This window comes from Heptranchias perlo, chromosome 11, assembly GCF_035084215.1.
Source record: "Heptranchias perlo isolate sHepPer1 chromosome 11, sHepPer1.hap1, whole genome shotgun sequence".
Classification (NCBI taxonomy): domain Eukaryota; kingdom Metazoa; phylum Chordata; class Chondrichthyes; order Hexanchiformes; family Hexanchidae; genus Heptranchias; species Heptranchias perlo.
Genome location: NC_090335.1, coordinates 7,767,128 through 7,782,454, shown reverse-complemented (window position 1 = coordinate 7,782,454; position 15,327 = coordinate 7,767,128). Strand labels below are relative to the sequence as shown.

General features: G+C 47.3%; 2 non-coding genes across 2 annotated transcripts; both read right to left on the bottom strand.

The window, feature by feature from the left end:
- Positions 1 to 7,052: 7,052 nt before the first annotated feature.
- On the bottom strand, positions 7,053 to 7,125 carry trnar-ccu (transfer RNA arginine (anticodon CCU)). Its single transcript has one exon. It is a non-coding gene; the product is annotated as a tRNA-Arg (tRNA).
- Positions 7,126 to 10,049: 2,924 nt separating this feature from the next.
- trnar-ucu (transfer RNA arginine (anticodon UCU)) lies at positions 10,050 to 10,122 on the bottom strand. Its single transcript has one exon. It is a non-coding gene; the product is annotated as a tRNA-Arg (tRNA).
- Between the last annotated feature and the right edge of the window lie 5,205 nt (positions 10,123 to 15,327).

Genomic DNA, 15,327 nt, shown 5'->3' with positions numbered 1-15,327 from the left:
CCCTCCCTTTTACTCCCTGGACCCCCCTGCACGCAGGATCTGTGGAGTTTATTAGTTCCACGCATCTCCCCTGTATACTCCTCCTATATTGGCCTGTGCGTCCCTCACAGGGTGCGTCTGAAGTATCTACCGTATATAAGTCATAGGGGGTCCACCCAGGGGTGGCCACAAACAGGGCCTCTACGGATTGGGCTAACGGGTAACACACGGTTCGATTTCCGTGTAGATGTACAAGGATCTTGAAAAATAAGTTATCTTTCAATCCTGTTAATTTTACGACCGCGACCACATAGAGTGACATAATTATACACATATAGTTAGACATGTTAATTATGTTTTGCTTATTACTCTATATTAACAACTTCCCAAAGGCTATATCACCAACCCGAACGCTTTAGTTAGTCTTGCTTGTAGTTATCACCTGTTGTAAAATAAAAAGTACATTTATTCAATGTTTATTCATTGGTTTCTTTGTATAATTTTAATTGTGTCCAATGTTTCCATACACCTTTCCCTCTTATGTCCAGACAGGCACAGGTGTCTCCACTGATTATGACCTCATATGGGCCATTCCATTTTGGTGCAAACCCCGGTTTTCCAGGTAATCTTTTTACCATGACGCGACGTCCCGCCGTTGGGACGTTAGGGAGCGTTTCAAGCTCTCTCTGTGCGTCTCTTTCTTCCTGATTGTCTCTTACTAATTTACGCATCCCTTTTAGCTGGGCGCTTAGTTCCAAAACATACTGTTTAATTTTGTCTTTTAGTGGGCCTACATCGGCCCCACCTGTTATGATGTTTTCCGGTAATTGCATTGCCCTTCCTGTCATTAGCTCATAAGGGGTCAATCCGGTTGTCCGGTTTGTCGTGGCTCTTAACTTCATTAATACAATAGGTAATACTTCTGTCCACGTTTTCCCTGATGTTTGCATGGCCTTGGCCAGGGTATTCTTAAGGGTTCGGTTCATACGTTCTACCATTCCGGAACTTTGCGGATGGTAAGGGATGTGGAATTTTTGTTTTATTCCCATCAGCTGGCATACTGTTTTTACCTCTTTTCCGGTGAAGTGTGTCCCTTGATCCGAATTAATTTGTATGGGTATTCCCCATCTAGGGATTACCTCTTCCGCTAATATTCTAGCCGCTGTGGTAGCAGTACAATTTCTGGTAGGGAACACTTCTACCCACCTGGTAAACTGGTCTATGATAACCAAACAATAGATTTTACCGTGGGATTGTGGTAGTGGCCCTGTGAAATCTATTTGTAGATGTTCCCAGGGTCCCTTTGGTCGGGGTTGGTGTCCCATCTTAATCTTTATGGGTCGACCAGGGTTGTGTTGCGCGCATGTCACACAGCGGTGACAATGTCGGGCTATGTCCCTCCCCATTCCTTTCCACCACCATTCCTTTCCAATACTAGTTGCCATAGTCCCCCTTCCCGCATGTAAGAGTCCATGGTGTAATTCCAAGAGGGTGTTTTGTATACATTCCGGCGCCATTACCTTGTCATTACGTCTCCAAACGTTATCAGTCCCTCTGCTTGCTCCCTGTGTTTCCCACCTACCCTTTTCCTCTTCCGAGGTATCCTCATGTAGGTCCTGAATATTTATTTTGTCTTCTGTCTGGCCTGTTACTGCCATTGGCAGCTCGCCAACTGCCTCCTGCTCTAACGCTAGCTGCGCTGCTCTGTCTGCGGTCGGGGCTCTCCCTGGTTCTTTCTGATGTGCCTTGACTTTTATTACTGCCGCTTCTCGGGGTTTTTCACTGGCTTTTAGCAATGCCTTAATTCTTTGTTGGTGTTTAATAGGGGTTCCCCCCGTGGTCAAAAACCCCCTCCTACCCCATGCCGTCATATAATCATGTACTACTCCGAACGCGTACCTACTATCGGTATACATATTTACCGCCTTTTCTTCAGACAATTCCAGTGCCTCTGTGAGTGCCACTAGTTCCGCCACCTGCGCGGACAAGCCCCCGTCAATTCTTCCCGCCCTTACCGTTTCCAATCTATCATTTACTACCGCCCATCCTGTCCGGGGTGATCTTTCCACGTATTTACGTGAGCCATCTACAAAAAAGGTTTCTTCAGCCGTTGCTAAAGGTACATCCTTTATCTCACCCTCTTCTGTATTCATATCTACATCTCCACAGCTATGTGGTTCGCCTGTTTCCAAAATTCCTTCTGCTGGGTTATCTCCTGTATCTCTTACTATTATGACTGATTTGCTGGGAGGTAGGAGGACGGCTTCCCATTTGGCCCTTCTCATGTTCGAGACGGACCTTAATTTCCCTGTATTTAGCATTTCCACCAAGGTATGTTTGGTGTGGAGGATTATATTTCCTGTCATTACTATCGGTTCGCTAACCTTTACTGCCCATGCGGCGCAATCTAAGGCAGCTATACACCTTGGCAGTCCGGTTACTACCGGCCCTTCTGCTGTCGAATAGTAACCTATGGGTCTCCGTTTATCGCCGTGATCTTGCGTTACTACTGCAGAGTAGAACCCCCCTTCATTGTTACTGTGTATGTGGAAATCTTTATTGGAATCTGGTAGTCCCAGTCCGGGGGCTGTTACCAGTTCTGCTTTCAACTTATCATAGGCCTCGTCTTGTTCAGGTCCCCATTCTATGGAGTTTAGAGCTGGCTTTCCCCCTTTAACTAGCCTCTGTATAGGCTCTGCCAATTTTGCGAATTCCGGGATAAAGCTTCGGCTATAATTAAACAGTCCCAGTACCTTCCTGACTCCTCTTACGGTGACTGGCCACGGCATTTGTTGCACTGCCTTCTTTCGGTCTGTGGGCATTTCTTTAAGACCTTGTGAGATTAAGTGTCCCAGGTACAGGACTTGTGCTTTCCCGATTTGCGCCTTTTTGGGGCTCACCTTTAACCCTGCGGCTTTTAGTTAATTCAACACTAGATATAGTGCTCCCTGATGTCCCGGTTTGGATTCTGAGGCTATTAATATATCATCCACGTATTGTAGAATCGTGCTACCCTTTTCAGAATGTCACTCATTACTCGATGGAAGATGGCGGGGCTATTATGGAATCCCTGTGGTAGGCGAGTCCAAGTATATTGTTTGTCTCCCACTGTGAATGCGAATTTTTCCTGGAACTTGGGATCCAAGGGTAGGGACCAGAATCCATTGGCTATATCTAATATGGTGAAGATTTTATGCTTCGGCGACAATCCATTCAGGATTGTCGAGGGGCTTGCTACAATGGGGTGCAACTTGGGCGTGACTTTATTAAGGGCAGTATAGTCTATTGTGAGTCTATAACTTCCGTCGGGTTTGCTCACTGGCCAGGTGGGGGAGTTAGTGGTACTCGTAGTTTCCCTCAGGATTCCTTTCTCCACTAACCCTTTTACTATTTCTACTACCGCTGCCTTTGCTTCCGGTTTTATCGGGTACTGTCGGTGGGGCTTATGCTCCGGTCCGGGCACCTTTATCGGGTCAGTTTTGGTTAGGCCGGTGTCTAATTTTGTTTCGGCCCATACTCCGGGGACGGAGGCACAGATGGCTCCAAACCCTTTGTTTCTAGTCGCTAATCCCTGGAGGTGGCCGTGGCCACCTTAATGGTCTCGAGGTGGCTCGTGAGTCTCCCCATTCCAGTTTTCCGGCCATCCTGCTTTGGCCAGATTAGCTCTCCCTTCCCGCAGTCGATCAAAATTTCGTACTCTTTCATTAAATCATTCCCCATTATTATACCTTCGTTATTTTTACATACATAGAATCTCATAGGTATATACAAATTATTTATTTCTACTAACGTTGTCTCGCTCAGGTAGGCGGGTGTTTTGTTCCCTCCTATCCCTGTTAGATAAATCATCCTACTTGTAGTGGGTAAGGGAAGGTCGGTGACAGATATGGATGCTCCTGTGTCCACCAGCATCTCACATTGCCTGCCCCCTACCAGTGCAGACACATAGATCCTTCCCTCTTTCTTACCCTTATTGATGGGGGCTGCCGGCCGTCAGTCTTGCTGACCTCGGAGGTTCCTTGGTCCCTCCGGTTCTGTTGTGAATATGGGTCGGGGCGGGAGTCTCCCATGTTTGTTCCAACATATTGCTTCCATGTGTCCATCTTTGTTACAATAATTACAATGTTTCCTGTTTCCAAATCTGTTTCCCTTCATCGGGACCCGGCACTCCCTTACAACGTGCCCTGGTTGGCCACAATTGTAACAGATCGGGTTGGGCTTGGTTCCGCTCCCGCTACCGTAGGCGGCTACTCTCTCCTGCTTTATCTTTGTCTGAGATTTCTCCTCTCCCCTTCCTTGTATGCCGCTAACCCATTCTACCAGTTCATCATAATCCTGGGACAGGATCACTCCCATTTTTAAGATGGCTTGGTGAGTGCTAGAGAGCCCATCCTTGAAAGCCTGGATGAAGGCTCGATCCCCACGGCCCGGGTTTTCTTGCCCTGAACATTCCTGATATATTTGGAACAATCGTTCCCCATATTCAGAGGCCCCTTCTGCCCTCCGTTGTTTGGTTGTTGTGATTTTACTCTAATTGGTAGGGGCGTTCCCCAAAACCCTCTGTACTTCTGTTTTAAACAAGATGAAGGTTGCCTGTTGGGCGTCCAATTCTGCCGTTAGGGCTACCGCATGTGTCCAATGCCCCCCATTATAGTCTACTGCGGCGAGGGCGGCGGGCCCTCCGGCTACCTGCCTCCATTTGTCTGCTGGACATGCGGCCCTGACTAGTTGGTGTATATCCCTTAAGTGCAGCTGGTGTACTACCCAGGCCGTATCTCGTTCTGCCCAAAATTTTGTATTCGTGCTCCTGGGTTGTAGTTTACCCAGGGAGGCCATTATCTGTTGCCTTTCTCCCGGGGTGAATGGTTTGTACTGTGCTGTTGGCCGCGCGTTTGTTCCCCCTCGTGTTATTGGCGCTAAGTTATGTTCTGGCGTTCTCTCTTCTTCTGGAGGGGCTGTCGCTTCCTCATAAGGGGGCAGAGGGACATTTTCCCCTTCCCATTGAGTCCCTTCTAATAATTGATTCCTTTTTTCTAATCCCCTTATCCTAGTTTCTAATTCCCTAATTTTTTCCTTATCTTCGCTCCACTTTCTAGTGGAGGTGCCTACTTGTCCTATTAGTCCAGCTAGTTGGTGGACTAGCAATACCCCTGCCTTTTTTGTTCTGTCTTTCTTCTCCCCATCTACCCACTTTCTCTGTTGTTCTAAGGTCTGAGAAACATCCCAGCCATCCTTTTGCATCTGCTTAATCAACGAGTGTCTGTCTGTCATATATTTATCAATAAGGGAACCCGCAGGTCCCCATCTAGTTTCCCCACTTGTCATCTTTACTTGCTCTCTCTTCTCACCGGATTTTACTTTTAAGTCCCAGCCCAAACTCCGGATTTTACTTTTAACTTTTACTTTTAAGTCCCGGCCCAAACTCTGGATTTTACTTTTAACTCCCAGTCTCTCTCACCAGATTTTACTTTTAAGTCCCGGCCCAAACTCCGGATTTTACTTTTAACTCCCGGTCTCTTCTCACTGGATTTTACTTTTAAGTCCCGGCCCAAACTCCGGATTTTACTTTTAACTCCCGGTCTCTTCTCACCGGATTTTACTTTTAACTTTTACTTTTACTCACAGCCACGATTACCGTTTTGGTAATGTGTTTCCTCCACCGGAGCCCGGCTCTAGGTCAGGGTGATCAGGTCCTTAACGCATTCTTAAAACTTCAGACAGTACACATCGTGAATTAACTTATGCTCTAATTATCTCTGCGTTTGTTCGCCACTACAGAGTTTGATACCGGATGCCCCTGACTACTTGTGCTTCACAATCCCAAGCGCCCTTGGTCTCTACGCCCACTTCATGGTCCTGACCTTCGCGTGGGGGATCTCCCCTCTTAACAACCGGTCTAAGGCTGCGCGTCTGAGACAGGCACTCCCTTGTCCTTAGTCGATCAGCACAAGTAATCAGTTCCTGTTTTTACCCAACAGTCCCATAACTTCCCCTAACTTTCCCCTATTTTTAACTACATTGTTGGCTCAGTCTGACTTCCACAGTTCAATAATCTCTACTCCAGTTCACCGATCAAGGCCAACCGATCAACTCACCAGCAGTGAGATCCTGCCGACTACGCCAATTTGTTGTGGGAAAATCACCACTCGGAGTCAGACTTAAAGATTCAACATGCAGTTTATTGGACAAAGTACTTTGGGAGAAGAACTGGACGCTCCGCAGTGCACGCAGCCACCTTCTCAACTTCAAAATGGTTGTCGCACTTTTTTATACCTTTCAAGTACAGACTTTCAGCAGCTATTACATTATTAGTCTTGATTAGTTGCACATTAGCCAATTAGGCCCCCACAGCAACAATTGACCTCCAATCACATTAAAACAACTGTTATAAATTTAAGACAGTATGGTCTTTGTCTATCCAGTCTGGTTCTGTAGTTTTTATCAGCTCGTTGTGAAATGTCTTTGTAACTCCAGACTGTAAGTCAGTTTTCTAAACTCACAAGCTCAGCATTTTTTAATGTCTTCTCACACAGTCCATCTTGAGCAGAATCCATTTTGTTTAGTGGAGTCCATTTTGTTTAGTAGTCATATGTTATGTTTAAGCTTTTAATTATGGTTAGTCTGGTCCGCGCAAAGCGCATTTCAGTGTGGTCTTGGGGCAGTGACCGTAGCCACGCACACACTATTCGCCGAAGGTCATCTTTGCCTTTAACCCAACAGCTTAAATTTTACTTTAACACATGAATCGTACATGTAATGTAATTGGGTGTTGATATTTCAAAGTAGCAACTGTGCCTGGGGTGTTGGGCAAAATGAAGAGAGGCGTCAAAGGCGCAGTATTTGCCTAGGAAGTGCAGGTGACATTGTTCCCTGAGTGTTGGGAGGCATACAGCTTGGTAGAAGCATTGCATTGGTTTGTGCCACTGGAAAGCAAGTGACAGAGTGAGAAGGGTGCTGGACAGGAACTACCTGGATTGGTTGGTAAGTTAAAAGGAAAGCTCCCTGACTGTCACAGAATGCAGCAATGTTCAGAGAAGGTGTTTTGGCTTTTGTTTCAGTGCAAAAAACTGCTCCACCCCAGATGGGACTTGAACCCACAATCCCTGACTTAGGAGGTCAGTGCCTTATCCATTAGGCCACTGGGGTGAGATGTATGAGGAGCTTGGTGCTGGCAACTTGCCCCTTTGTCTCTATCTATTCACTGCCAAATTTGATGCATTTTTATGGGCCGTCCCTTTCTTTTCATCCACAATCACATTGTATCAGTTCCAAAGGTCCCAGCAATGACGTGACAGGATCTGACTTGCTTTTGTGTGTCAGCAATTGGTACAGTTGAGTGTTGGGTAAAATGTTGATTTTATGTGAAAAGTAGCTTTGCAGATGTTGCCTTGCCCCTCCTGGGTAAAAGTTTCATCAATTCATCTCTCTGTGTTTCAGCAATGAGGAGGAAGAGCTGGTTTTCACAGAATGAAGTTGGTTTAAAACCAAACTCATCCCAGATGGGACTTGAACCCACAATCCCTGGTTTAGGAGGCCAGTGCCTTATCCATTAGGCCACTGGGGCTGCACACTATGGGTGTTTGGTGCTTGTGACCTGCCCCTTTGTCTCCATGGATTCACTTCCAAACTTGAGGCATAATGTTGAACTTGTATCGAACCTCAGTTCGACCACACTTGGAGGACTGAGAACAGTCCTGGTCTCCATATTATATAAAGGATATATTGAGAGTAGACTGATGGGGCGGTAATTGGCCGGATTGGATTTGTCCTGCTTTTTGTGGGCAATTTTCCACATTGTCAGGTAGATGCCAGTGATGTAGCTAATTACATTCGATGTAATTCTATGTAATGTAGGAAATGTGGCAGCTAATTTACACACAGCAAGATCCCACAAACAGCAATGAGAGAAATAAACAGGTGATCTGTCTTTTTTGGGATTTTGGTTGAGGGATAAATATTGTCCCGGACACTGGGGAGAACTCCCCTGCTCTTCTTAGAAATAGTTCCATGGGTTCTTTTACATCCACCTGAGAGGGCAGACGGGCCATCAGTTTAACGTCTCATGCAAAAGACGGCACCTCCGACAATGCAGCACTCCCCCAGCATTGCACTGGAGTGTCAGCCTGAAGTGGGACTTGAACCCACAACCTTCTGACTGAAACTTTGAGCCAAGGCTGATACATAAAAGTTTACCTGATCGGTGTTCCCAGAGACTTGAGCATATAATCTGGGCTGACACTTTAGTGCAGTACTGAGGGAGAGCTGTGCTGTATTTCAGGTCAGGTGTTCTTGAAAAATGACATGATATTATTTTGGAGTTCTCCCCGGTGTCCTGGCCAATATTCAACCTTCAACCAACATCACTAAAATAGATTATCGGGTCATTATCTAATTGTTGCTTGTGGGATCTTGCTGTGCAAATTGGATGCTGCATTTCCAACATGACAACAGTGACGACACTTCAAAATTACTTCATTGGCTGTAAAGCATTTTGGGACGTCCTGAGGTCAAGAAAGGTGCTATATAAATGCAAGTTCTTTTAAAAGGCGTTTCCTCAAAGTCCTGTTTCTCGGAACAAGGTGGAGATTAATTTGTAGAAGAGTTAGTTATCCTATAATATAAATCAGGGTCTATGTGATCTCCTGGACTAGTTTTGATCACCAAAAGGGGTCAGAGAGGAATTTTCCAGATTTTATTTCCCAAATTGTCCTCCATTTATAATCTGTTTTTTCACCTCTCCCAGGGGATTACACGGCTCTGGGTGGGTGGGGAGTATCTGTATCGAGATGCATAGGGCAGCACAACTTTATGGGACAGGCTAGATAGACCAGTTGGTCTTTTCCTGTCTGTCACTTTCATTTGCTCGAGTGATTCCCAAACTCATTGCCTTCCCCATTAGGCCACTGGGGTCACAGCTCCTACCACAGCCTTTGTGCAATTGGTCATTGCTCTACGCTCTCATAACATTCTACCTGTTCTTGTCGCCACTCACTTTGTTTTTATCAATAAAAAAATCTGCCAATTCCACACACTTCAGCAATGATTGGTAGCAGTTGTGAACACTTTTGATTTCCTAAAACAGTCCTGGCAAGTGTGGAAGAGAGTTCTGGTCCCTGAATGGTGGGTTGACATCCGGTGGGGTACTCGTGTCTGATGGGAGCAGAGTAACGACCCCCCCCATCATATCTATCTGGTGGTCCTGGTAAGGAGTTGCGAGTCAGGGTAACAACTGTTCATGTTAGAATGGACTCTGACACTGAAAAAACCCAGAGCATGACCTGCTGGATGGAAAGCAGTGCAAGAAATGGGTTTCCTCTTGTACTGTTAGGCATGGAAGAGGAGGAGAAGAAGAAGACAGTGTTTGGTAAAATGAGGAAAGGAGGTAAAGGGACATGATTTGCCTGGAAAATGCAGGTGACATTGTTCCCTGAGTATTGGGATGGCGCACAGCTTGGTAGAAGCATCGCATTGGTTTGTGCCACTGGAAAGCAAGTGACAGAGTGAGAAGGGTGCTGGACAGGAACTACCTGGATTGGTTGGTAAGTTTAAAGGAAAGCTCCCTGACTGTCACGGAATGCAGCAATGTTCAGAGAAGGTGTTTTGGCTTTTGTTTCAGAGCAAAAAACTGCTCCACCTCAGATGGGACTTGAACCCACAATCCCTGGCTTAGGAGGCCAGTGCCTTATCCATTAGGCCACTGGGTCTGTGTGTAATTGGAGCTTGGTGCGTGCAACTTGTCCCTATATATTCACTGCCAAATTTGATGCCTTTTTATGGGCCATCCCTTTCTTTTCACACACAATTACATTGTATCAGTTCCAAAGATACCAGCAATGACGTGACAGGATCTGACTTGCTTTTGTGTGTCAGCAATTGGTACAGTTGAGTGTTGGGCAAAAAGTTGATTTCATGTGAAAAGCAAGTGGTTTTGTCGATGTTTCCTTGCCCCTCCTGGGGAAAAGTTCCATCAATTTACAGGACTTCCTGTGACTGAGCTCTTGATCTCTCTGTGTTTCAGCAATGAGGACAAAGCTGGTTTTCTCAGAATGTACTTGGTTTAAAATTGAGCTCACCCCAGATAGGACTTGAACCCACAATCCCTGGCTTAGAAGGCCAGTGCCTTATCCATTAGGCCACTGGGGCTGCACACTATTGGTGTTTGGTGCTTGTGACCTGCCCCTTTGTCTCTATGGATTCACTTCCAAACTTGAGGCCTTTTTATTCACAATCACATTGTGTCAATTCCAAAGATCCCAGCAATGATGTGACAGGATCTGATTTGCTCTTGTGTGTTGGACATTGGAGTATTTTGAATTGGAGCAATGTGATTTGCCCCATGGCTCTCGGACTAAATATGACGATTAGTGAAGAGGAGGGCCCCACTATTACAAATCGTCCAATCAAATTAAAATGTCTGCAACTAAAAATAAAATTAACCAATGATCTGGTTCCTTTCGTTAGTGACACAGTTGCTGTCCTGCGTCGCCCACGAAGGCTTCAAGTGTATTGGTGGAGCCCACGCGATCCCTCTCCAAGGTCACCCGGGTGTGTTGAAGGCCGTGGAACAGCGGCCAGCAGTCAGAACAATCCTCCATGTGGATGCTTCCAGTGGTTGGTGGTTTTAGCCTGGCCCAGGAACATCTCCACCAGGGGTTCATCTGATCCGCTCACCCCCCGCCTCTCTCCCCCACCCTGTGCACTGGGTGCCCGAAGACAAGGACTTCAAGGTAACTAAAACTTGAGGCACGGCCCCTTTAAATAGTGAAACAGGGGTTGCAACCTCCGGTACTGTAAATAAAGATAATGTATATCTTCATCCAACCCACAAAATGGACAAGTGGCCGGGTATCTGTGAAATGGCCGAGGAGAATGTTCATGCAACCCACTCCACCCCAGGTCTCCAATGGTGCAGAGGAGGAACCCCAAATACAGGGCTTTCCTGAGGGGACACTCGCCTCTGCCGGCCAGCAGGATATTACCCGAGGGCATGTCGGGACGGAAGGCGAGGGAGAGTATGCAGCAGTGACCTATTCAGGAAATCCCTCCACTCAGAGCAGAATGGGCCCAAGGGAATCTGCGAGAGATGCCTCAATTTGAGAGACCGAGTTTCCAGAGGGAGGTTGGGTGCCTCGCGCCAATGAGCAGCTCCGTCCAAATATGGGTGAGATTCACCGGAATCGCTCCATATGGCTGAGCCTCCTCGACACACTCAACTGAGTCAGGGTCAATTGTGGATTTTAGCCCCTGGATGGCTTTGGCTGCAGGCCAGATGTAATTGTCAGCTCATCGGCTGCTGGAATCCTCATCCATGGCCTCGTCACCTCGAATCTTGCCTCCTAAAAACCTCTCCTGTCCGGCCTCCCATCTTAGACCCTCCGTAAATTGAAGCTCCTCCTAAACACTTTTGCCCGTATCCTAACTCACAACAAGTCCTGTTCTCCCATCACCCCTGTGCACACTGACCTACATTGGCTCCCGGTCCAGCAACACCTCGATTTTAAAATTCTCATCCATGTTTTCAAATCCCTCCATGACCTCACCCCTCCCTATCTCTGTTACCTGTAACCTCCTACCACCCTCTGAGATCTCTGTGCTCCTCCAATCCCTGCCTCTTTCACATCCCCAATTTTAATCACTCCACCGTTGGCGGCTGTGCTTCAGCTGCCTCGGCCCCAAGCTCTGGAATTCCCTCCCTAAACCTCTCTGCCTCTCCACCTCTCTCTCCTCCTTTAAGACGCTCCTTAAAACCTACCACTTTGATCAAGCTTTTGATCACCTGTTCTAATATCTCCTTTTGTGGCTCGGTGTCAATTTTTGTCTAATTCCACTCCTGTGACGCACTTTGGGACATTTTACTACAGTAAGGATGCGATATAAATACAAGGTGTTTTTGTTGTTGATGTTGGAGCAGGTAATAACTCTGACGGTATCCAGCCTGCTGACCCACTGCCCAGTACATCCCAGACTCTGTTTACCTTCGCAGCAAGGGCTCTCCTCTCCACCACCTTTGTGTCACTGAAACTGATCCCATGTGGATGGGTTTATGGAAGAGTAGCTCAGACAGAATGGCCAATACCTCAGACTGGGCCGAAATCCTGCTGGATCTCTTAGCAACTCCCTGGATAAGACAGGCAGCTCCTGGAAGGACGTACGTATTCCTTGCAGTTTTATGAAAAAGAGCTGCCTGTCATAATTTAGGCTGTGCGTCTGGCAGAAAAAGATTGTCACCAGCGCACAGCACTTTGGATGAACTTCCATGTGCAGCACCTGAAGGTGGAAAGTTCCAAGCTGGGTGTGGCTGCACGTGAGTCTCAGAACCAGAGCAGAGACCCAGTGTCTCCTACTGAGTTTCCACTGAATCTTGGTGACAAATTCAAGGGGGAGGGACCAAAGTGAGAAACTGGAATCAAAAGATAGTGGTCACCTGTTGGTTTATGACCAATGCACTTCTCCCAATTGATTGTTGTGAAGGATGCAAATACAAATATACAACATCTTTGAAGGTGGCAGGACAAGTGGATAAGGCTGTTAAAAAAGCATTGGTGATCCTTGGCTTTATAAATAGAGGCACAGAGTACAAAAGCCAGGAATTTATGCTAAATCTTTATAAATTACTGGTTAGGTCTCAGCTGGAGTATTGTGTTCAATTCTGGGCACCACACTTTAGGAAGGATGTCAAGGCCTTGGAGAGGGTGCAGAGGAGATTTACTGGAATGGTACCAGGGATGAGGGACTTCAGTTATGGGGAGAGACTGGAGAAGCTGGGATTGTTCTCCTTAGAACAGAGAAGTTTAAAGGGAGATTTAATCGAGGTGTTCAAAATAATGAAGGATTTTGATAGAGTGGATAGGGAGAAATTATTTCCACTGGCAAGAGGGTCGGTAACCAGAGGACACAGAGTGAAGATAATTGGCAAAATCTCCAGGGGGGAAATGAGGAGAATTTTTTCACTCAGTGAGTTGTTGTGATCTGGAATGCACGGCCTGAAGGGGCGGTGGAGGCAGATTCAATAGTAACTTTCAAAAGGGAATTGGATAAATACTTGAAAAGGAGAAATTTGCAGGGCCACAGGGAACAAGCAGGGGAGTGGGACTAATTGGAGAGCTCTTTCAAAGAGCCGGCACAGGCACGATGGGCCGAATGGCCTCCTCTTGCGTTGAATGATCCGATGACATGGCAGAGTTCACCCGCTGGCACTCGCACACCCTCCGCAAGGCAATGGGATCCCTCACCGTGAGGAGGACATCATTGGAGGTAGAGGAATCTCTCATGGTCTCCTCTCTGGTTTCTGGGCCAGACAGGGAGCAGCAGCCTGGGCCCCCCCAAATCACCCCGTCCTTTGGGCAGTGTGACTCAAGCATCAGTCACATGGGGATAAATCTTTGCCTGACGCAAAGCCCGGAGACAGGGAAAGAGACCGTCTCCTTCACCACCACCACTGCCCAACCCAGCCAAGGGGGGAAATCTATTTACATCTACGACCAGGTCAAGCACATCCTGGGAGAGGTCAACCAGGGCCAAGGTAGGAACATCTTGACTTCAACACTTTTAAGTCTATAGACTCAACCACTCTGGGTTCATAGACTCAAAACCCTAAGTGCAGAGATGTCAACACTTTAAGAGCACTAAGGACGATTTACCAAGGAAACAGACAAATCCTTAATTTCTCACTGAGGAACTCCCTGGGGTTTACCACTCAGTCTACGAGTGAATTTTTTAATATTCATTCATGGGATGTGGGCGTTGCTGGCGAGGCCGGCATTTATTGCCCATCCCTAATTGCCCTTGAGAAGGTGGTGGTGAACTGCCTTCGTGAACCGCTGCAGTCCATGTGGTGAAGGTTCTCCCACAGTGCTGTCAGGTAGAGAGTTCCAGGATTTTGACCCAGCAACGATGGAGGAACAGTGATATATTTCCAAGTCAGGATGGTGTGTGACTTGGAGGGGAACGTGCAGGTGGTGTTGTTCCCATGTGCCTGCTGAACTGGCCCTTCTAAGTGGAAGAGGTCGCGGGCTTAGGAGGTGCTGTCGAAGAAGGGTTGGCGAGTTCCTGCAGTGCATCCTGTAGATGGTACACACTGCGGCCACGGAGCGCCAGCGGTAGAGGGAGTGAATGTTTAGGGTGGTGGATGGGGTGCCAATCAAGCGGGCTGCCTTGTCCTGGATGGGTGTTGAGCTTCTTGAGTGTTGTTGGAGCTGTACTCATCCAGGCAAGTGGTGAGTATTCCATCACAATCCCGACTTGTGCCTTGTAGATGGTGGAAAGGCTTTGGGGAGTCAGGAGGTGAGTCACTCGCCGCAGAATACCCAGCCTCTGACCTGCTCTTGTAGCCACAGTATTTATGTGGCTGGTCCAGTTAAGTTTCTGGTCAATGGTGACCCCCAGGATGTTGATGGTGGGGAACTTGGCAATGGTAATGCCGTTGAATGTCAAGGGGAGGTGGTTGGACACTCTCTTGTTGGAGATGGTCATTGCCTGGCACTTGTCTGGCGTGAATTTCCTATTTTATTTGTTACTTATCAGCCCAAGACAGGATGTTGGTCAGGTCTTGCTGCGTGCAGATACGGACTACTTCATTATCTGAGGGGTTGCAAATGGAACTGAGAACTGTGCAATCATCAGCAAACATCCTCGTTTCTGACCTTATGATGGAGGGAAGGTCATTGATGAAGCAGCTGAAGATGGTTGGGCCTCGGACACTGCCCTGAGGAACTCCTGCAGCAATGTCCTGTGACTGAGATGATTGGCCTCCAACAACCACTACCATCTTCCTTTGTGCTAGGTATGACTCCAGCCACTGGAGAGTTTTCCCCCTGATTCCCATTGACTTCAATTTTATTAGGGCTCCTTGGTGCCACACTCGGCAAATGCTGCCCTGATGTCAAAGGCAGTCACTCTCACCACACCTCTGGAATTCAGCTCATTTGTCCATGTTTGGACCAAGGCTGTAATGAGGTCTAGAGCCGAGTGGTCCTGGCGGAACCCAAACTGAGCATCGGTGAGCATGTTATTGGTGAATAAGTGCCGCTTGATAGCACTGTCGACGACACCTTCCATCACTTCGCTGATGATTGAGAGTAGATTGATTGGGCAGTAATTGGCCGGATTGTATTTGTCCTGCTTTTTGTGCACAGGACATACCTGGGCAATTTTCCACATTGTCAGGTAGATGCCAGTGTTGCAGCTGTACTGGAACAGTTTGGCTAGAGGCGCAGCTAGTTCTGGTGCACAAGGCTTCAGCACTACAGCCGGGTTGTTGTCGGGGCCCATAGCCTTTGGTGTATCCAGTGCACTCAGCCCTTTCTTGATATCACTTGGAGTGAATCGAATTGGCTGAAGACTGGCTTC